Source organism: Chlorocebus sabaeus, chromosome 12 (genome assembly GCF_047675955.1).
Source record: "Chlorocebus sabaeus isolate Y175 chromosome 12, mChlSab1.0.hap1, whole genome shotgun sequence".
Taxonomy (NCBI): domain Eukaryota; kingdom Metazoa; phylum Chordata; class Mammalia; order Primates; family Cercopithecidae; genus Chlorocebus; species Chlorocebus sabaeus.
Genome location: NC_132915.1, coordinates 44273940 through 44295614, shown reverse-complemented (window position 1 = coordinate 44295614; position 21675 = coordinate 44273940). Strand labels below are relative to the sequence as shown.

The 21675-nt window shown below is 38.8% G+C and overlaps 1 protein-coding gene across 3 annotated transcripts in view; it reads left to right on the top strand.

Annotated features, from left to right (window-relative positions):
* The window catches only part of FREM1 (FRAS1 related extracellular matrix 1), a 259120-nt gene that overhangs the window by 47569 nt on the left and 189876 nt on the right, over positions 1 to 21675 (top strand). For all 3 annotated transcript variants that reach the window (XM_073021615.1, XM_073021614.1, XM_073021613.1), the window contains one exon: positions 19549 to 19646. The gene's annotated coding sequence lies outside the window, so the exon portion shown is untranslated. The remainder of the gene's footprint in view (positions 1 to 19548; positions 19647 to 21675) is intronic.

Sequence of the window (21675 nt, the reverse complement as noted above, 5' to 3'; positions counted from 1 at the left end):
CTTGGAGGCTTTCTTCATTCCTTTTTATTCTTTTTTCTCTATTCTTGTCTTCATGCTTTTTTTCATTAAGTTTATCTTCAATCTCTGATATCCTTTCTTCCGCTTGATCAATTCAGCTATTGATACTTGTGTTTGCTTCATGAAGTTCTCGTGCTGTGTTTTTTAGCTCCATCGGTTCATTTGTGTTCTTTTCTAAACTGGTTATTCTAGTTAGCAGTTCTTCTAACCTTTTTCAAGGTGCTTAGCTTCCTTGCATTGGGTTAGAACATGCTCCTTTAGCTCATGGAGTTTTTTACCCACTTTTTGAAGCCTACTTCTGTCAATTTGTCAAACTCATTCTCCATCCAGTTTTGTTCCCTTGCTGGCAAGGAGTTGTGATCCTTTGGAGGAGAGGCGGCGTTCTGGTTTTTGGAATTTTCAGTCTTTTTTTGCACTGGTTTTTCCTCATCTTTATGGATTCATCTACCTTTGGTCTTTGATGTTGGTGACCTTTGGATGGGGTTTTGGTGTAAACGTCCTTTTTGTTGATGTCGATGCTGTTCCTTTCTGTTTGTTAGTTTTCCTTCTAAAGTCAGGCACCTCTGCTGCAGGGCTGCTGGAGTTTGCTGGAAATCCACTCCAGACCCTGTTTGCCTGGGTATCACCGGCAGAGGCTGCAGAACAGCAAATATTGCTGCCTGTTTCTTCCTCTGGAAGCTTCGTCCCAGAAGGACACCCGCCAGATGCCAGCCAGAGCTCTCGTGTATGAGGTGTCTGTCAACCCCTGCTGGGAGGTGTCTCCCTGTCAGGAGGCTCAGGGGTCAGGGAGCCACTTGAGGAGGCAGTCCTCCCTTAGCAGAGCTTGAGCACTGTGCTGGGAGATCCACTGCTGTCTTCAGAGCCAGCAGGCGGAAATGTTTATGTCTGCTGAAGCTGTGCACACAGCTGTTCCTTCCCCCAGGTGTTCTGTCTCAGGGAGATGGGAGTTTATAAGCCCCTGATTGGGGCTGCTGGCTTTCTTTCAGAGATGCCCTGCCCAGAGAGGAGGAATCTAGAGAGGCAGTCTGCCTAAGGCAGCTTTGCAGAGCTATCATGGGCACTCCCCAGTTCCAACTTCCTGGCGGCTTTGTTTACACTGTAAGGGGAAAACTGCCTACTCAAGCTTCAGTAGTGGCAGATGCCCCTCCCCATACCAAGCTCAAGCATCCCAGGTTGACTTCAGACTGCTGTGCTGGCAGCAAGAATTTCAAGCCAGTGGATCTTAGCTTGCTGGGCTCCATGGGGGTGGAATCCATTGAGCTAGACCACGTGACTCCCTGGCTTCAGCCCCCTTTCCAGGGGAGTGAATGGTTCTATCTTGCTGGCATTCCATGCACCACTGGGGTATGAAAGAAAACTCCTGCAGCTAGCTCATTGTCTGCCCAAACAGTTGCCTAGTTTTGTGCTTGAAACCCAGGGCCCTGTTGGCATAGGCACCTGAGGGAATCTCCTGGTCTGCAGGTTGCAAAGACCATGGGAAAAGTGTAGTATCTGGGTCGGAGTGCTGCGTTGTTGATGGCACAGTCCCTCTTGGCTTCCTTTGGCTAGGGGAGGGAGTTCCCTGACCCCTTGCATTTCTCAGGTGAGGCAATGCCCATCTGTTCTTCGGCTTACCCTCCATGGACCACACCCACTCTCTAACCAGTCCCAGTGAGATGAGCTGGGGACCTCAGTTGGAAATGCAGAAATCACCTGCCTTCTGCATTGATCTTGCTGGGAGCTACAGACCAGAGCTGTTCCTATTCAGCCATCTTGCCAGCCACCCTCTTCCTCTTTCCTAAATTATTGTGACATCTCTCTGGATTTCCTGTTTTTGGACATCTCTGACATCTCTCTGGATTTCTCATTTTTTTCATTTTTCCCTTTTACTTTTCACTTTGAGTATATTTCTTTGAGCTGAAATTCCAGAAGCTGGAATAGAGGAAGTTGATTACTTTCTTACTTTTTATTTTTAAGTGGACTATTTTGTTCTCCTTTTAAATTGTTTCAATAAGTCCAACTTTTTTTTCAAATGCCTTCTTCTAATCCTGAACATTTCTCTGAAGAGTATAGAAGCCCCCTTTGACCATCAGCTATATTTTTCCATTAACACAAAGAACCAAGGAGCTTTGGCTATCAACGTGTTATCAGTTTGTGCAGATGTTCTCTTCTTTGAACCAAAGAATATTCAGAGATCCCCTGAAGTTAATGAGGACATTAACTTGTGACAGTGCCATAATCTTTCATTTGCCTCTTTGGCAGGCGTGGGGACTACCAGGCCTCTCTGAACTTTAAGTTGGGGGGATCAAATAAAAAGAAGACGGCCGGGCGCGGTGGCTCAAGCCTGTAATCCCAGCACTTTGGGAGGCCGAGACGGGCGGATCACGAGGTCAGGAGATCGAGACTATCCTGGCTAACACAGTGAAACCCCGTCTCTACTAAAAAATACAAAAAATTAGCCGGCGAGGTGGCGGCGCCTGTAGTCCCAGCTACTCGGGAGGCTGAGGCGGGAGAATGGCGCAAACCCGGGAGGCGGAGCTTGCAGTGAGCTGAGATCCGGCCACTGCACTCCAGTCTGGGCGACAGCGCGAGACTCCCTCTCAAAAAAAAAAAATAAATAAAAATAAAAAAAATAAAAAGAAGACTGTGTAATATTATTAAATATGTAATAACAAGCAGAAAATAATCTCCCAGGATTTGCTTGCTCTACAGGTCTGAAGTTCTTTGTAGGAGATCAAAGCTGCTTCTTTAGGCCCTGGATCTGGGTGCTAAGGAGAAAACTTAAACTTTCCAGTGAGAAAACTATAGTGGGCAAGAATGAGCCACACCCCTCCTGCCTATCCTCCTTTCTAGGAGAGTTGTAGGGGCAAATAGCTGTAGACAGTGGTTCCTTTCTGTACACCATAGCCATTGGTGCTTCCTTCTTTAAATGACTCCATTTGGTTGTGGCTCCTTTTTTCCCAGTATCCCCTTTACTTAGCCCTTTAATGGCGATGACCTGGACAACATGGATGTGGAGGGTATGTGAACTCATTTGCCATCTTTGCATTGACTTCAGTGGCTGAATTGCAAAGAGAAAGGAAAGGTAAGGTGGCAGTAAGAGGTACCTTTTCATCAAGGCTAAGCTAAGTACATCTCCCCAGCCTCTTGGGATGGAAGGAGATTTGAGGGGGCAGGTGGAAACTATTTATTAAAAGAGTTAGGGATATTGGAATTTCTCCTTGTGCTTCTGAGCTCAAGGCCTCACAACCTCTAAGGTTGCAGTTCCATTTTGGGAATATGTGAAGTATTCTGGAGGCTGAGTGGGTATCTTTTGGCCCTTTGATGACTGCATAGCCCCTTGTAGTCCACCCCAAAGCTGTGAATGTTCAAGACAATGAAGGGGCAGAGGAAGGAATGATTGGTCCAGGTCTTGGGGCTTGGTCTTTATTGGATTTTCTCATTGTTTAAATATCTGTATGATCATCAGGGCCGATGTTTGTCTGTGGGTATATGTATTTATTTATAATGCAGTAGTATAATATATTAAATTAAAATAAATAATAATAAAATAAATGGGATAATCTTTACAGGTAAAATGAAGGAATTCAGGATGGTGGCAAGGGTGCCAAGTCACTGTCAACTCCCTTCCCTAACCTGGTTCCTAAACCTAGTCACCTTCTGGGAGCCAAAGCCAACTCTTGAGAGCTAAAGTCAAACCCTTGTTTTGTCTAAGCCTGAGTTACTGAAATTCCCTTAAAATTTTTCCTCCAAACACACCAGAGACAGAAGATACCGCTCTGTTTAGAAAAAACAAATAGATTTGAAAATAATTATTGCTGGGTAGGAGAAATAGAGACCAACCTCTTCAGAAGGTGTGATAATATAAGAACTAATTTTCCCTAATTGCATTTCTTTGAGAGATGTTTCTGGAAGCAGGGAATAATGGAGAATTTTCTGGCTCACCAGAGAAGCACACTCCCAGGGACAGACCCTGGGGCTATGGTGAACGTGGCCTGAGAGACCGGTGTTCCTGGTCTAGGCTGTTGAACCCTGGCTGGGGACATAGGCTCTGTAGTAGCAGGGAAAAGGTTGCCTCAAACGTTGTTTTGGGTTTTCTGACTGTCTGTGAAATGCTTATTCATGCTTAGAGCATTCAGACTCTCAGGTCTTTCTTGAAAGCTGCAGGATGTGGCCCTTAGCCCTTTCCCTCACTCATAGAATTGGGGAGCCATGTCATCACAAGGATTTGTATATTTGGGCTCTGCTGGGTCCTTGAATTACTCCTTGAGTACACTTTTCTTTCTTGCATTAACTCTCTGCACAAGCCCTAGTGTCTTCCTTAGGAGCTGCCAGTGATGAAACTGTCCTTTATGAGTTTCAATAACCCCTTTGCCTGCAGAGGCAACTCTAATATCTAAAAGTGGACATTGTCTAGGTTTGGGCCATGGATCTTCCTGTCCGTGTTCCCTGTTCCATGGATGAAGCCTTTGGAACAAATGCCTCATCCTATTTTTGCAGGTAGTCTTTAAAAAAAAAAGTTTATTTTAAATTTTGTGGGTACATATTAGATATATATATTTATGGGGTATATGAGATATTTTGATACAGGCATACAGTGTGTAATAATCACATCAGAATAAATGGGATATCCATCACCTTTATAAAAAGCATTTATTTTTTATGTTACAAACAATCCAATTGTACTGTTTTAGTTATTTTAAAATTCATAATTAAATTATTATTGACTATAGTCACCCTATTGTGCTATCAAATCCTAATCTTATTCATCCTTGTAAACTATTTTTTAATACTCATTACCATCTCCACTTGCCCCCCAACCCCCACTACCCTTCCTAGACTCTGGTAACCTTCATTCTACTCTTTATCTCCGTGAGCTTAATTATTTTAATTTTAAGCTCCCACAAATAAGTGAGAACATGTAAAGTTTTTCTGGGTCTGGCTTACTTCACTTAACATAATGTTCTCCAGTTCTGTCCGTGTTGTTGCAAATGACAGGATCTTATTCTTTTTTATGGTTGAATAATATTCTGTTGTTTATAAGTCCCACATTTTCTTAATCCAATCATCTGTTGATGGATTCAGGTTGTTTCCAAGTCTTGGCTGTTGTGTGTAGTGGTACAATAAGCATGGGAGTGCAGATATCTCTTAGATATCCTGATTTCTTTTGGGTGTATACCTAGCAGTGGGATTGCTGGATCATATTGTAGCTCTAATTTTAGTTTTTTGAAGAACCTCCAAACTGTTCTCAGTAGTGGTTGTACTAACTTACATTCCCACACGTAGTGTATAAGGGTTCTCTTTTCTCCACATCCTCGCCAGCATTTGTTATTGCCTGTCTTTTGGATAAAAGCCATTTTAATTGGTCTGATATGATATCTCCTTGTAGTTTTGATTTGCATTTCTCTGATGATCAATGATGTTGAGCACCTTTTCATATACCTGTTTGCTATTTGTATGTCTTCTTTTGAGAAATGTGTATTCAGATCTTTTGCCCATTCAAAAATCGGATTATTAGATTTTGTGCTATAGAGTTGTCTGAGCTCCTTATATATTCTGCTTATTCATTCCTTGTCAGATGGGTAGTTTGCAAATGTTTTCTCCCATTCTATGGGTTATCTCTTCACTTTGTTGATTGTTTCCTTCACTGTGTACTACCTGGTTACCAGTGCTGATCAGGGCTCATGTGCTCTTTAGTCGGTAGGTGATGAATCCTGCCAAGACTGGGTCCTTCCCTTCAAGGCAGTGGTTTTCCCTTTTGCCCAGGGTGTGTCTAGAAATATTGTCAGGGAGCTAATGCCTGGAATGGGGACGTCACAATTCTTTCCAGTGCCCTATCCAATGTGGCTGAGCTGGTATCCAAATTGCAAGGCAAAGTTCTCTTTACTCTTCCCTCTCCTCTTCTTGAATGGAAGGAAGGGGTCTCTTTCAGAGCTGTGAGCTGCACTGCCTAAGGTTGGGGGAAGGATGATGCAAGCTCTCCCTTAGCCACCCCGACTGGCATCTCACTAGGTCATATGCCCGCTAAGTCCGCTGGGTCTGAGCCCAGCACAACACTAGGCCTTGTCTAGACTTCCTTTCAAGTTTATTTAGGCGCCCGGGTCACTGAATCCCATGGTGGAGAGGCTTGTCATCAGCTGAGTTCTGCCTGCTGTTGGTAGCACTGAGTTCCAATGCCAAGTCCCATAATCGTTGCTTTCTCTTTCCCACAAGAGCACAGATTCTCAGGGGAGGGGTGGTGTTAGCAGTTCAAGACTGTCTTTCCTACCCTCTTTAGTGCCTCTTTCAGTGATACGAAGATAAAACCAGGTACCATGATCACTTACCTTATTTTTGGTTCTTATGAAGGTGCTTTTTTTGTGTAAATAGTTGTTAAATTTGGTGTTCCTGCAAGGCAGTGGAGGTTTCTACTTGGATGTCTTGCTCTGCCTCCCTAGTTAGTCTTTTATGGAACTTCTGGCAGTCATTGAACATCTTGTGGTTTGAATTCTTGGGCTAATGCTCTATTCTTCTCTTTTGGGTGAGAACTCTCCAAACCTGCATCACCTTTTAGAAGTTCTTCTGCTAAGGATCACATGTTATTCCAAGTGTTCATCACAACAACCCACTTTATTGTCAAGACAATATTGTAATGATAATGAAAATCAAATATAGAAAGTCATCCATAATCCCTCAATTATAACAGATTTTGAGTTTTTAATGCTCCCATCTAGTCCTTATGTATTTGCATTCCTAATGCTTACATTGCTATAATAATTTATATAGGAACAATGTAGTATTCTGCTTTATTTCAAATATATTGTGTCATAAGCCTTTAGTTTTATTGCTTTAAATCTTCATAATCGTCGCTTGGTGGCTGAATGGTATTTCATTATGTGGGGGAGCGTATCATAATTTACTTAATCATTGTTGTAAGGTTAGGCATTTGTGCTGTTTTCAGTTCTGTTGTGTAATTGATACTTGGATGGGAGCAGTTAATACACACTTAAGAAGGAAGTGGCCCTATTTATAGATCATAAGTTTTTCTCAGATAAACCTTGTTTCTGTTCTTGGCTCAAACACTAGTTTTGTGGTCTTGGGTAAGCTTCTGTTTATTTGTTTATCTATCTATCTATCTATCTATCTATCTATCTATCTATCTATCTATCATCTTTTGAGGCAGAGTGTCACTCTCACTTAGGCTGGAGTGTGGTAGTGTGATCATAGCCCACTCTAGCCTTGAAATCTTGGGCTCAAGTGATGTTCCCACCTTAGACTCCTGAGTAACTGGGACTGCATGCACATGTCACCATACCTGACTAAGTTTTTCTCATTTTTTGTAGAGATGGGATTTCACTATGTTGCCCAGGCTGGTCTTAAACTCCTTGGCTCAAATTATCTTCCTGCCTTGGTCTCCCAAAGTGTTGGGATTACAGTCATGAGCCACCTTACCCAGTCACTTATTTTTTAATTACAGAACTTGATTGAGGCCTCATTTACATATAGTAAAATGCACAGATCTTAAATGTATGAGTGAATAAGTTTTTATGTTCCTATATGCCAATATGACTATCTACATTCCCATCCCTTAATTTGAGCCATTATTCTGATTTCTAGCACTATGACTTAATTTTTTATTTAAAAATTTTATAAATGGAATCACTTAAAGTGTACTATTTTGTATCTAACTTCTTTTGTTCAATAAAATTTTTTGAAATTCACCCATGTTGGACCAAGCATGGTGGCTCACGCCTGTAATCCCAGCAGTTTGGGAGGCTGAGGCGGGTGGATCACCTGAGGCCCGGAGTTTGAGACCAGCCTGGCCAACATGGTAAAACCCCATCTCTACTAAAAATACAAAAATTAGCCGGGCATGGTGGTGCGTACCTGTAGTCCCCGCTACCTGGGAAGCTGAGGCAGGAGAATTGCTGGAACCTGGGAAGCGGAAGTTGCAGTGACCCGAGATCACACCATTGCACTCCAGTCTGAGTGACAGAGTGAGACACCGTCTCAAAAAGACAGAAAATAAAAAAAAAGAAACTCACCCATATTGTTTTATATATAAGTTTGGAGGTTTGTTGTATATGGTTTTACCAAGTTGTTTATTCTTTCTTCTGCTAATGCACATTTGTTTTGTTTCTATGTTGTGGCTATTATGAATAGAGTTGCTGTGACTGTTTTGTATAAGTCTTTTTTTGCAGATATATGCACTCTGATATAGTTTGACTGTTTGTCTTCTCCAAATCGCATGTTTAATATAATCCCCAATGTTGAAAGTGGGGCCTGGTGGGAAGTGTTTGGGTGATGAGGGCAGGTCCCTCACAAATAGCTTGGTGCTGTCCTTGTGATAGTGAGTTCTTATGAGATTTGATTGTTTAAAAGTTTGTGGTACCTCCGTTCGTCTTGTTCCTCCTCTAGCCATGTGAGACGCCTGCTCCCCTTTCACCTTCTTCCATGATTGGAAGCTTCCTGAGGCCCTTACCAGAAACAGCTGCTGGCACTATGGTTTGTGTACAGCCTGCAGAACCATGAGCCAAATAAACCTATTTTCTGTATAAATTACCCAGTCTCAGTTTTTTTAATGGGAAACCAAAAATAGTCTAATATACAATTCTCTTGGTTGTATTATCCAGGAGTGAAATTGCTTTATTTTAAAGAAAGTATAGTTGGTGAAGTTGATAAATGTGAACCAATGTTGTATAATCACAGTACTGAATGGGACAAAAAATATGCCAATAATTGACGTGGATAAACTTTTTAATCTCTCTAAACCTTCATTTCATCAACTCTAAAACAAAAACTATCCTGAGAGTTGCTGTGAAGATTAAAATACGTAAAGAGTATATAGCACCTACCATAGAATCTGGGGCATAATCAGGTATTTACTAAATGGGAGCTACAGTGATGAGGATGAGGATGATTATGATGGGTACAATGGTGACATAATTTCTTTATCTGCACTGATGGGTAGACTTGTTGAGTTAAAATCCAGAGCTGATCTCTCTCTCATCCTTGAAAGATACTCTGAAAACATCCATGAAGTTCTGTCCCTTTTGTACATTTGCTAGACCTGTGGTTCCCAACAGGATCTTAGCATCCCACCCCTGAGATTCTGATTTAATTTCTAAGAATGGGGCCCAAACATCTGTTTGCTTTAAATGTTCCTCTGGTGATGTTAATTGCTGTCAGGACTGAAATCCACTGCTTAGCAGATGAATTGATATATGCCTCATCTCCCCAGACTTTGCCATTTTTCAGTTTTCCAAAGTAGCAGATTTGTTGCATAACTTCTGCATTCCTTTCTATGTTGAAAACCTCACTCCAGCCACTCCTGAGACTCCCAGACAGCCTCTGAGATTTATGTCTTACTGGTGAGCTCTCTCCCTTCCCTCCCTCTTATTTCTCTTGAGAATCTCAAGTCATGGATTTTAGAGGGTGTGTCTGTCTTCCCCAGTTGTAGCTTGGGTTCAGCATGGAGCATCTTTCATCTCAGATGTCACGTTATCAATATTTTCTACTTACTTCTCCCTTTGTTTTTACTTTTTCATTTAAAATAAACAAAAATAGGGCAAACTCCTCTAGCCTTGGCAGCTGGCAGCGGCATGCTTGGCTGCTCCCACCTTCCAGGTGCAGATTCTCCTGGCAGACTGTGGAAAGCTGTTGTGACTTAAGGAACAGCTGGGTTTTCTTCTATTTCTTTCACTTAAAAAAATTTACTTCACTTTTCCTCTTAATTATCAAAGTAATATCTGAATACTCTGGCAGGAAATTTTGGGAGTCACATAGAAAAGTCCAAAGAACAAAAATTATTTTGTGCAATTTTCTCTTTATATGGTAATATCCAGTTTCAGCTCCAGCAGTTCCTACATAAATGGCCCTGGGTTACTCTTCTTTGAACCAGTTGCCTCATATGTTCAAGAGGGATGATAGCAAAAACCTACTAGAAAAATTGGCAAATGTTTTTCTATGAGAAAAATATTTTTCTACTAGAGATTTATTATAAAATAAAAGACATGGATAACTCACCAAAAAAGATTGAAATGGCCATTAAACTTATACAAAATGTTTAATTTTAATCATACACAAAATGTTTAATGTTATTCATAAGAAAAGTGCGAACTAATGGCAATAAATAAAAAGCTTGACAATATACTTTTTCAGGGAGGCAGGGAAAAAACAGGCATGTCCACATATTGCTAGTGAAAGCACAAAATGGTGCATCCTCATGGAGTGGAATGTGGCAATGCCTAATCCGACCACAGTGTGTTTACATTTTGGTACAATAATCCCACTTCAAGGAATTTACTCTGAAGATAGATCTCAGCAATCTAAAAATATATATGCACAAGGTTATTCAATGTAGTATTATTTATAATTTTAAAATGGTAGTAGGAAATTTTTATTGAATAAGATATGGAACATCCATATCATGAAAAACTGCAAGAATATCTCCAGGCTGGGTACAGTGGCGCGTGCCTATAATCCCAGTGCTTTGGAGGTCGAGACAGGTAGATCACTTGTGCTCAGGAGTTTGAGACCAGCCTGGGCAACATGGCAAGACCGTGTCTCTACAAAAAATTTAAACATTTACTGGGTATGGTGGCATGCACCTGTAGTCCTAGCTGCTCAGGAGGCTGAGGTGGGAGGATTACCTGAGCCCAGGAGGCTGAAGATGGAGTGAACCGTGATTAAGCCACTACACTCCAGCCTGGTGACAGAGGGAGATTCTTAAAAAAAAATCTCCATAAACAAAGATGAAATAATTTACTGTGAAAAAAGCAAAAGGCATAGGAGTACATAGAGTATGCTATCTTTCCTGTAAGAAACGAAAGTGATAATATACATCTCAGGAAGGATGAATCGGAAACTAATGAGATTGATTACCTACAGAAGGTGGATAGGAACAAGGTAAAAGTGAAATTTTGGCTTTTGGCATCATGCTCATGTTTTTCACCCTGAAAAAAATTAGATCAACAAGGATGTAGGTGAAAAACCCTAAAATGGAATACAAACAGAAGTACATCAGCCTAATCTTTAAATGACTAACATGACCACACTGAACAGTGAAAAAGAACAAGCTCAATAGAACTTTGACTATTGTCCACCAAAAGACAAAGCTGAACTATATATATTAGGTTTGATTTCCACAATGTATGGGTTAGCTATTCTGAAATTACTTTCTGTGTATGGTAGGACTGAGCAAATAAGTAAATGTATTGATTATGCTGGCAACCAGATTTTCATAGTTTGAGAACAGGAATACAAACAAAAAACAGGAAGGCTGTGAGGAACATGGTAGTGTTTGGTGTTGGATTGTAATTAGAGGTATTAGTATGAATATCTGTATATATGCTTGTCCATTTGCTTATAGGTGTATATATACTCATTAACACTATAGGTGTATACAGATACATCTAGGTGTACACCTATACATTTTTAGGTGTATACGGATACAGATAGACACACACACATTTCCTAACTGCCTGCTGAAAAGACTTAGAAGCAAATGACAATAACAACAACACGCTTTCGTTTACAAATATCATGCCCCATTAAAAATAGATAGTAGTGCTAGAATTCATCACTGATTCCAGGGCCAGGGAAGAGAAAAACCAAGATGAACATGGAACATATTCTTGGCTAAAAAGTAAAGATGCACTTAAAAAACAATGGGACTTTGTATTAGGGTTCTTCAGAGAAACAGAACCAATAGGATGAATGGATCAATAAAAAACAAGAAACATGTTATGAAAAAATGGCATATGCACTAATGAAGGTCTTGGCAAGTCTCAAGATCTACATGGCAAGCTGGAGACCTGGAAGAGCTGATGGTATAGTTTCCATCTGAGCCTGAGGGGCTGAGAACCAAGAGAATCAATGGTGGTGTTTCAGTCCAAAGACCAGCAGGTTCAAGACCTAGGGAAAAACAATCTCAGTTAGTCTGAAGGCAGGAAAAATTGACCTCCCAGCTCGAAGGCCACCAGGCAGAAAGAATGCTGTCTTTCATAAAGGAGAGCTAGCTTTTTTTGTTCTATTCAGGCCTTAGCTAATTGAATGAGGCCCACCCACATTATGAAGGGCAATTTGCTTTACTCAGCCTATTAATTTGAATGTTGATCTCGTCCAAAAACATCCGCACAGAAACATTCATAATCATGTTTGACCAAAATATCTGGGCATCCTGTGGTCCTATTAAGTTGACACATAAAATTAACCATCACAGGACTTATAAAAAAAGAAAATAGCAACAATACAAGATTATAACTCACTGAATAAAATAAGAATTGTGAGTCCATAGTGAAAATAAGTAAATAAGTAAAAGAAAAAAGAAATCTCTTTCTTATAGGAGAAATCCAGGAATGATGGAGTTAGAAGATCACTAATTTGCAAACACCATAAAAATGAAGAGAAACACAAATTTAGGGGAAATCTACAAAATGCATGGCCCAAGCATTTACAAAAGTTTACTGTCATTAAAAACAAAAGCTGAGGAACTGTTTCAGATTGAAATAGACTAAAGAGATACAACATCTGAATGCAATGAGTGATCCAGGATTAAATCCTGGATCTGAAAAAAATTTGCTATGATAGACGTTATTGAGACAATACAGCATAAAAATATTATTGTGTAAGTGTGAAATCTCCTGATTTTAATTATTATACCGTGGTTATGTAACAGAATGCCCCTTTTCTAAGGAAATATACAGTGAAGTATTTAGGGATAAAAGAGCAAGATATACACAACTTGCCCAACTTGTTCAGAAAGTATGTGTGTATCTAGAAAGATACAGAGACAGAGAAACAGAAAAAAATAAAGCAAATATGGCAAATTGTTAATTGGTAAATCCAAGTGAACAGTGTAGAACAGTTCTTTATAGTATTCTTGCAAGTTTTCTATAAGTGAGAAGTTATTTCAAAATAGTTTCTAAAGTTATTTTTAAAAAATGAGTGTTTATTTTATAGTATTGTTACAAATACTAAATAATAGAATCCATAAGAAGGGATTAAAACAGTGCCTGGCATAGAGGAAAAAACTCAGATTTTTAGCTATTAATAATAATGTGACTATAACATCAACATATTAATATTTGATCAATATATTTATATACATATAATTATATTAATATATAAATCAAAATACTTGATATTAATATATTAATAATCAATATATTTATTGTATCAATAATATCAATACATTCATATTAAATACATATACCACATATACATATACGTATTTAATACATATACACCCTGCCTATGCTAATATTAATGTAATATCAGTGTAATACATATTGAAATAACTTATTTTTAAAATTACATAATATCATATTATGGCTTGCTTTTTTCACTTATATTATACCATAAGTGATTTGATTTCTCAAACCCTTGGCCTCAAGCAATCCTCCTGCCTCAGCTTCCCAAAGTGCAGGGATTATAGGTGTGAGCCATTGTACTTGGCCTAGTAGTTTGAATTTTAAAGAGGTATGGTAGTTTATTGTTTGTATATATCACCATTTTAAAAATTTTTTCTTTTTTTTTTTTTTTTTTTGAGATGGAGTCTCGCTCTGTCACCTAGGCTGGAGTGCAGTGGCTCCATCTCGGCTCACTGCAAGCTCCGCTTCCTGTGTTCATGCCATTCTCCTGCCTCAGCCTCCCCAATAGCTGGGACTACAGGCACCCGCCACCACACCCGGCTACATTTTTTGTGTTTTTAGTGAAGATGGGGTTTCACTGTGTTAACCAGGATGGTCTCGATCTCCTGACTTCATGATCCACCCGTCTCTGCCTCCCAAAGTGCTGGGATTACAGGCGTGAGCCACCACGCCTGGCCAATTTTTAAAATTTTCTAATTTTAGGTGTTTGTTGTATCTAATTCTATTCTTTTAGAAATAAATAATACCTGATGATCAAAGTATTATATATCAGATTATTTATATGTTCATAAAATAACATAAAAGTTATAAATTTGTGTTCCTTTTCCTAATGGTGTAGGACAGTGTCCTTTAAGTGGTATTGCTAAGCCAAAGGACCAGACATTTAAAACTCTTTAGTTAGCTGCCAAATGGCTTTCCAGAAAGATTTCCCCTATTTTCTCTTGCACTAGGAGGATATAAATGTGACTGTCTTATATTTCTCTCTCCAACATTGCATATCATCGGTTATTTTAATCTTCAGAAAGAGCTGATTTTCAGGGATTTCTGGATGATAGAATTTTGTTGGTTTTAAAAACTTCTACTTTGTACTATTCTCTATTAAAAAAAGAAAAAAAAGGAAGAACTTAGTCGTGGCCAAAGTAATAAGGGAATTGAATACAATGCAGATTGCATGGTCTTCATTGTCCGCAAAGAAAAGCATGCTGCACCCTGGAAAATTAGAAGCCTCCTTGAGTGACTAGACCTGAGATAGCTTTTCCATGAGGGTCTCATATGCTGGATAGCTGTTTTTTGTTTTTTTGGCATTAGATAGACCTGACTTCTGTTCTTAGTTCTTTTTATTTACAGCTCCGAAGCCTGTATTTTCTATGGGCAAAATGATAATAAAAGTGCCTTCCTCACAGTATTGTTGGGAGTTTTAAATGAAGTGAAGCAGACAAAGTGGTAGCATACTATATGTCTTATAAATATTAGTTTTTAAAAATTCTTGATGGAATTAACAAAATTTTAAAGCTACAATCCTAACAATAAATGAAACAGTGGGTGTTCTACATGTATACACAGTGTTCCTTAATGTAAGTCAAGAGAAAAGTATTGCCAAAGTGTAACCCACAGAAAGCAAATTCTGTGGGAGGTTAAAAGTTGTCCTAGAATTAGAATCCTTGACTCCAGTGACTGTAGCTTAGTAATGAACTGAACCAAAGGTCTGTTTGCCAGATGACCGCATCATAAATGCTTGATTACATTCCTACATTTGCCCAGGAGACCACCAAAGAACAGCCCCCTGCTAATTAGATTCTGAACTAATATTTTTTTTAGAGAGAACATTTACTTACATTTGATTCTAAAAGTAACAAAATCAACAGGTTGTTAGCATAAAACATACCATAAAACAGCATTTAGATTACCTATGAATCAGACATGTTTAAAGAGATGTGGCCATTTCAAGATTCTTTGAATCAGTTTTGGCTTGATTGAAAAGATATCTAACATCTCCTACTGCCAAAAGACCACTTAACAGAGCAATTGTCTACTTTCAAGTGGCTCTAAAGGAAATAGAGTTCCCCCAGCTCTAGGTTCTTACTGTAAAACCAGATCATTAGTTGTAAAAGTGCTGCTAAATTTAAGTTTTTTTAAGGTTTAAAACAATGGCTGTTGAAAAATTAAGGTTTTTTTCCCCCTGTTTATTTCTCCAGGAAACAGTCACCATAAAATGCATTCTCTTGCCTCTTGATAGTAAGCAGATGCTACACTCCCACAAAACAGAGCTCAAGAGACCTTTGCCTAGGAGGCAGAATCTGCTATAAATGTCTCAAGATATTTACTTGGCCAAGATTTATGTGACATTACAATTAAGCATAATCTTAAAAGAAATCATCCATTTAATTAATATTTATGTGTACTAGTAAATAATTTGAAAACATATGCTATAAATTTCTAATATGGAATAGTAAGGCAACATGCCATTGTATGGATGCATAGACATAGAAATAGAGCTTAGTTTAAAGAAAAAGAAATTCTGAACCCTCTTGGATGTTGCCTCTTTTCTAAATTCCCAAGTTAAAAAAAACAGAAATAAATTCCCACGTTTCAATTCGTGTAATAGGGGGTCATTAATTAATTTACATTGATGATCACTTTTCTTTTTTTTTTTTAAGGTAAAGGTAAACTCAGTGATGCCTGAAAATACTCAGGTGAAGGGCCTTTGTTTGCAGGAGTTTGTGAAAATAGACTGGGCGTTTTATCAGCTATTCTGGGGAAATTGCCTCCCAAACTCTGCAACCGTCCAGGAATGCTTTATTGTGGCAGTAGTCTGGGAGTGTACAAAAGCACAGCAGGCCACAGTTTCAAAGCTTGCTTTCTTTTCGAATTCTCTGATGACCATACGGCCCAACCTGTGACTGTGGTGGCTGGCCTTTTTATAAAGGGAATTTATTATTGTTTTTGCTAATGCTAAATTTCTGCTGAAATGCGATGACTTGCTTAGGAGAAAATACAACTTAGTGTTGCTTTGCCTTTCCTGGGTACTCTAAAGGATCTTCATTTGGAATGGAAGGATTTCTCCCTCCTCACCCTCTTGTTTTGGCAAGTATAGCCTTCCATCCTTCTGTTATAAAAACAGTTCCAATAACAAAAGTTGGCAAATTTGTGATCTTTCATTTCAGTCATGGGGGGATGGTTTAGAATTCTCTAGTTAAATTTAAGGAGGTAGTTTCAAAAGAAAAACTATTTCTTCACTCTCCATTCCAGCCCTCAAACCCAGCTCCTTCTCCCTAATTCCACAGTTTTAATGCTAATAACAAAATGATTAATACCATATGATTTTTTCAAATGTAAAAGTTGGAAGTTTGTGTGTGTGTGTGTGTGTGTGTGTGTGTGTGTGTATATATATATATATATATATATATATATATTTATTTATTTATTTATTTTGAGACAGAGTCTTGCTCTGTTGCCCAGGCTGGAGTGCAATGGCATGATCTCGGCTCACCGCAACATCCACCTCCCAGATTCAAGAGATTCTTCTGCCTCAGCCTCCCAAGTAGCTGGGATTACAGGCACACACCACCACATCTGGCTAATTTTTTTTTTTTTTTGTATTTTTAGTAGAGATGGAGTTTCATGTATTCTCTTATTTAGTAGAGATGGGGTTTCACATGGCATATCTATGTTGGTTCTAATGAATACTTGAACTCCCAACCTCAGGTGATCCACCTGCTTCAGCCTCCCAAAATGCTTGGATTACAGGCATGAGCCATCACACCCAGTCAAAAGTGAGAAGTTTATATTTCATTTGTTTAAGCCTTATTTGGAGAAGTCAAAAAAGCTCCTTGTTAGTTGAAGGCATTGACATATTTTGAAAGTGATTGATTATTCATTAATAAGTATTAAAATGCTTTTATATTTAGAAACTTTTGAAGCCTACCTAACAACCATGCTTTTAAAGGTACTCCTGGCTCTCAGTATCTGGCTCAATTACTTCAAATTATTGGTATTCTTGTAAATGTAGCCTTAACAGAATTTGTCTTTGTGATTTGAATCTCTTTAGCCACTCCCAAATTGAAACTATGATTTTTGTCTCCTTAAAACCAGACCGTCTTACTCAGTAAACAATTCATGTGTTGCATTTTATATGACATTTTAGTTGATTGTATAAATTAGAATTTGGCATGCCATTAATCTCAAGCAGAAATGGAAGTGTCAGACATTACTTAATAATAGGTTTAAGAAGTAAATCAAATTGTGGAGGAAAATCCATCAGTTGTGCAGAGCTTTAGAGAAAACAGAAAATTATCAATAAATCATGAGACAATATTCAACATCTGGTTTTAGGAAAGGATTGCAAAAAGCTGTCTTTTTTTTTTTTTTTTAATTTAAAAACTCATTTGGTTCTCTTAAGGTACTTTACTGCTATCAGTCTGCTTTGTTAAAGACAGTCTCCAGCCTTTTTATGGAATATATATTAACTCTTAGTTCTTTCTCAGAAGATATATTTGCTTCTAGTTCCCATTAGACTATGCTTACTGTTAGTGAATGTAAAGACAAGATTGATACTTTTCTACCCTTCAAGTATAAAGATGCTTCCAGAAAATTAGCTTCTCTTAAGCTATTTTCAGTTTTGGTGAGAGTAAGTTTTAGAAAAAAAACATGATGTTGACTTTTTTTGAAGAAAATAATACCAGGAGGATAACATTGATTAAGAATTATGAAGTTATAAAATGCTGAGATTCAAAGTGAACTTGGAGAATATTTGGATAAAATTCTTATGTTCTGCTACATGGAAAGAGCACTACATAGGGCATCACAGATACTTACATTCCAATCCCAGTCCAGCCTGTCAGCTTTGTGGCCATGGCTCAATTCACTGAGCTCCTCTAGGTCAATTTCCTCAGCTGTAAAATCAGGAGACTAACACCTTTTCTTTTTTTCTTGAGATGGAGTCTCACTCGGTCGTCCAGGCTAGAGTGCAGTGGCGCAATGTTGGCTCACTGCATACTCTGCCTCCTGGGTTCAAGTGATTCTCCTGCCTCAGCCTCCCGAGTAGCTGGGCTGACACCTTTTCTATGTACCTGAGTTCTGAGCATTAAATAAAATCATGAGTGTAAATATACAGTCATGAAGCATGAAGCATGACACAATTTGTGGAGACAGAATAAATATCTTCCCAGTATTCTTTGATGGAATGTATAAGCCCTTCATTGTTTCTTAGTTTCCATAAGCCCTATTTTCTTTGATTCAGTCTTGGCTACTACAATCATGACTAAAGCCAGACCGATTGACGATCTTGTTACATAAGGAGATAGAAACTGCTAATCTAGGAACTTGTTCCATAAGAAGATTGAGACCATTTGCAAGATATTTACTTAGTAGTTCTCAAACTTTTTAATCTCAGGGTTACTTTTTACTCTAAAAAATTATTGAAGACCCCAAAGAGCTTTTATATATTTGAGTTATATCTATGTATTTACTGTATTAGAAATTAAAACTGAGAAATATTTATTTAAAAGAAACAATACCTTTATTACATATAAACATTATTATTTTGATAAAAAAATAACTATATCTTTGAAAATAAAAAATTGGTGAAGAAGTGGTGTTGTTTTATCTATTTGCAAGTCTCTTTAGTGTCTGATTTAATGGAAAACAGCTGGTTCTTCACATCTGCTTCTGCATTCAATCTCTTGTGATGTCGCATGTCATGTAGCCTCTGGAAAATTACATTCTATACTTATGAGAGAATGTGAGCAAACAAGGAAAAGAATATCTTGGTATTATTATAAAAATAATTTGACCTCATGCATCCCCTGAAATGATCTCAGGGACCAGTCATCCCTGACTACTTTGAGGATTGCTAGCTTAGAAGATACTGAAAACACACATTGAGGCTGGGCACGGTGGCTTACACCTGTAATTCCAGCACTTTGGGAGGCCGAGGCGGGCAGATCACTTGATCCCAGAAGTTTGAGACCAGCCTGAGCAACTTGGCAAAACCGTGTCTCTACAAAAAATACAAACTTAGCCAGATGTGGTAATAATATGCACCCAGTCCCAGCTACTCCAGAGGGTGAGGTGGCAGGATCGCTTCAGCCTGGGAGAGGGAGGTTGTGGTGAGCCAAGATTGGGCCACTGCATTCTAGCCTGGTGACAGAATGAGAATCTGTCTCAAATAAAGAAATAAAATAAAAGAAATAAAAACACATATTGCATTTTATGTTGTGATGAGGATACCTCCTTGAAGAATGATACCTGAATCTTACTTAGTAATCATACAAATTTTACTAGGCTGTCATTTAAAGACATGATGAGTTAACAGTAATCTCCTGTGATTTTAACAATTATTTTTTTAAAGAAAATTTTATTTATGTATATATGTATGTATTTATTTATTTATTGAGAGAGTTTTGCTCTTTTTGCCCAGGCTGGAATGCAGTGGTGTGATCTTGGCTCACTGCAACCTCCGCCTCTTGGACTCAAGTGATTCTCCTGCCTCAGCCTCCCAAGTTGCTGGGATTACAGGTACGTGCCTCCACACTGGGGTAATTTTTTTATTTTTAGTAGAGACAGAGTTTCACCATGTTGGCCAAGCTGGCCTTGGACTCCTGACCTCAGGTGATCTACCCACCTTGGCCTCCGAAAGTTCTGGGATTACCTGCGTGAGTCGCCATGCCCAGCCCAACAATTATTATTATAGCTGAAGATACACATTGTTTTTAGAGAAACTGAGTTTTCTGTTACTTCACTTGAATATAAGGGGACCAAATATCTTTTTGTAGTCAAAAAAGCTTCAGGACTCTTCGTCTGACTTCTACTGTCTGGTTTGTATAACCAGTGACTACTTTACAAACTCATTTCTTCAAACAGCTTAAGAGGAGCAGTTCATTCGGAAGCACATATAAGATGGTATTCGTATTGCAGATAAGACTCGGGAAGGTAGGGGATTTGCCTCAAGTCACCCAACAGCCTAATGGAAGAACTGCAAAAGGAGCCCAAAGTGCTTTGATCACAACTCATTCTTGTCCATTTGGTTGGAAAACTCAACTTTTAGTAAAAATAGGGAAATGCGCTCAACCTAAAAACACATTAGAATGCTTGTTATATGCTCCTGTATTGACTTTCACTTCCCCTTAGGACCCCCATCATGTTCCCATTTCTAGTTAGATGTCCTCCTTCAATTAGATGGTAAGCCTCATGGAGAGAAGCTTACACCTGCCTTGCTCACTGCTGTAGTCCTGTATTTAGTCAGGGCTCTCCAGAGAAACAGAATCAATAGGCAATATATACATATATAGAAAAAGATTTCTCATGGGGGATCCCCTCATGCAGTTATGGAGGCTGAGAAGTCTCATAATCTGCCACTTGTAAGCTGGAGGCCCACAAAAAACCATGGTATGGTCCGGTGCATACCCGAAGGCCTGAGAACCAGAGGAGCTGATAGTGTAAGTGTAAGTCCCAGTCTGAGTCCAAAGGCCTGAGAACCAGGAGTGCCAATGTCTGAAGGCCAGAGAAGATAAATGTTCCAGCTCAAGCAGGGAGCAAATTTGCCCATCCTCTGTCTTTTTGTTTTATTCAGGTCCTCAGTGGATTGAATAATTCCTGCCTGCATTAGTGAAAGTGATCTTCTTTACTCTTTTTACCAATTCAAATGCTAACATCTTCCAGAAATACCCTCACAAACCTGGAAATAATGTTTTACCAGCTATCTGGCCGTTCCTTAGCCTAGTCAAGTTGACACATAAAATTAGCAATCACAATTCCTGACACATAGCAGATGTTAAACCAATATTTATTGGCTTAATGACTCTAATAAATCCACAGATTTAGTCAGGTTAGGGTTGACTGAACTTGGAAGTTAATGCTATTATTTAAAACTCTGTTTCAAAATGCTGTGGCTAAAACATACAACAGCTTATGATATAGCGATTTCAGACTTGAAAATGTACCCAAGAGAAATTAGTACGTAGGTCCACCTAAAGATATACACAAGAATGTCCATAGCAACTTTATTCATAATGGCCCCAAACTAGAAACAATCCAAATGTTCACGAACAGAGAATGGATAAATAATTTGTTTAATATTCATGCAATCATATGCAGTCATAACGAAGAAACTATTTGTATATGAAAGACATGGATAAACTTCACAGACAAATGACAATACAAACTGTAGTATTCCATGTATCCAAAGTTCAAGAAAAACAAAACTCTCTGCAGAATCAATAGATGACATATAGATATATAGAAAAAGATTTGTCATGAGGGTTTGCAATTATGGAGCTGAGGAGTCTCATGATCTGCTGTCTGCAAGCTGGAGGCCCACAAAAACTGGTGATGTGGGTCCAGTCCAAATCTGAAGTCGTAAGATAAGAGAGGAGATGGTAGTGTAAGTTCCAGTCTGAGTCCAGACGCCTGAGAGCCAGGAGTGAGGATGGAATAGTGCTCAACTCTGAGTGCTGGCGGGGAGTATTGACTGGGCATGGAAGTGAGGAAACCTTTTGGGGTGCAGAAAATGTCCTATATCTTGATCTGGAGGTTAGTTACATGAGTG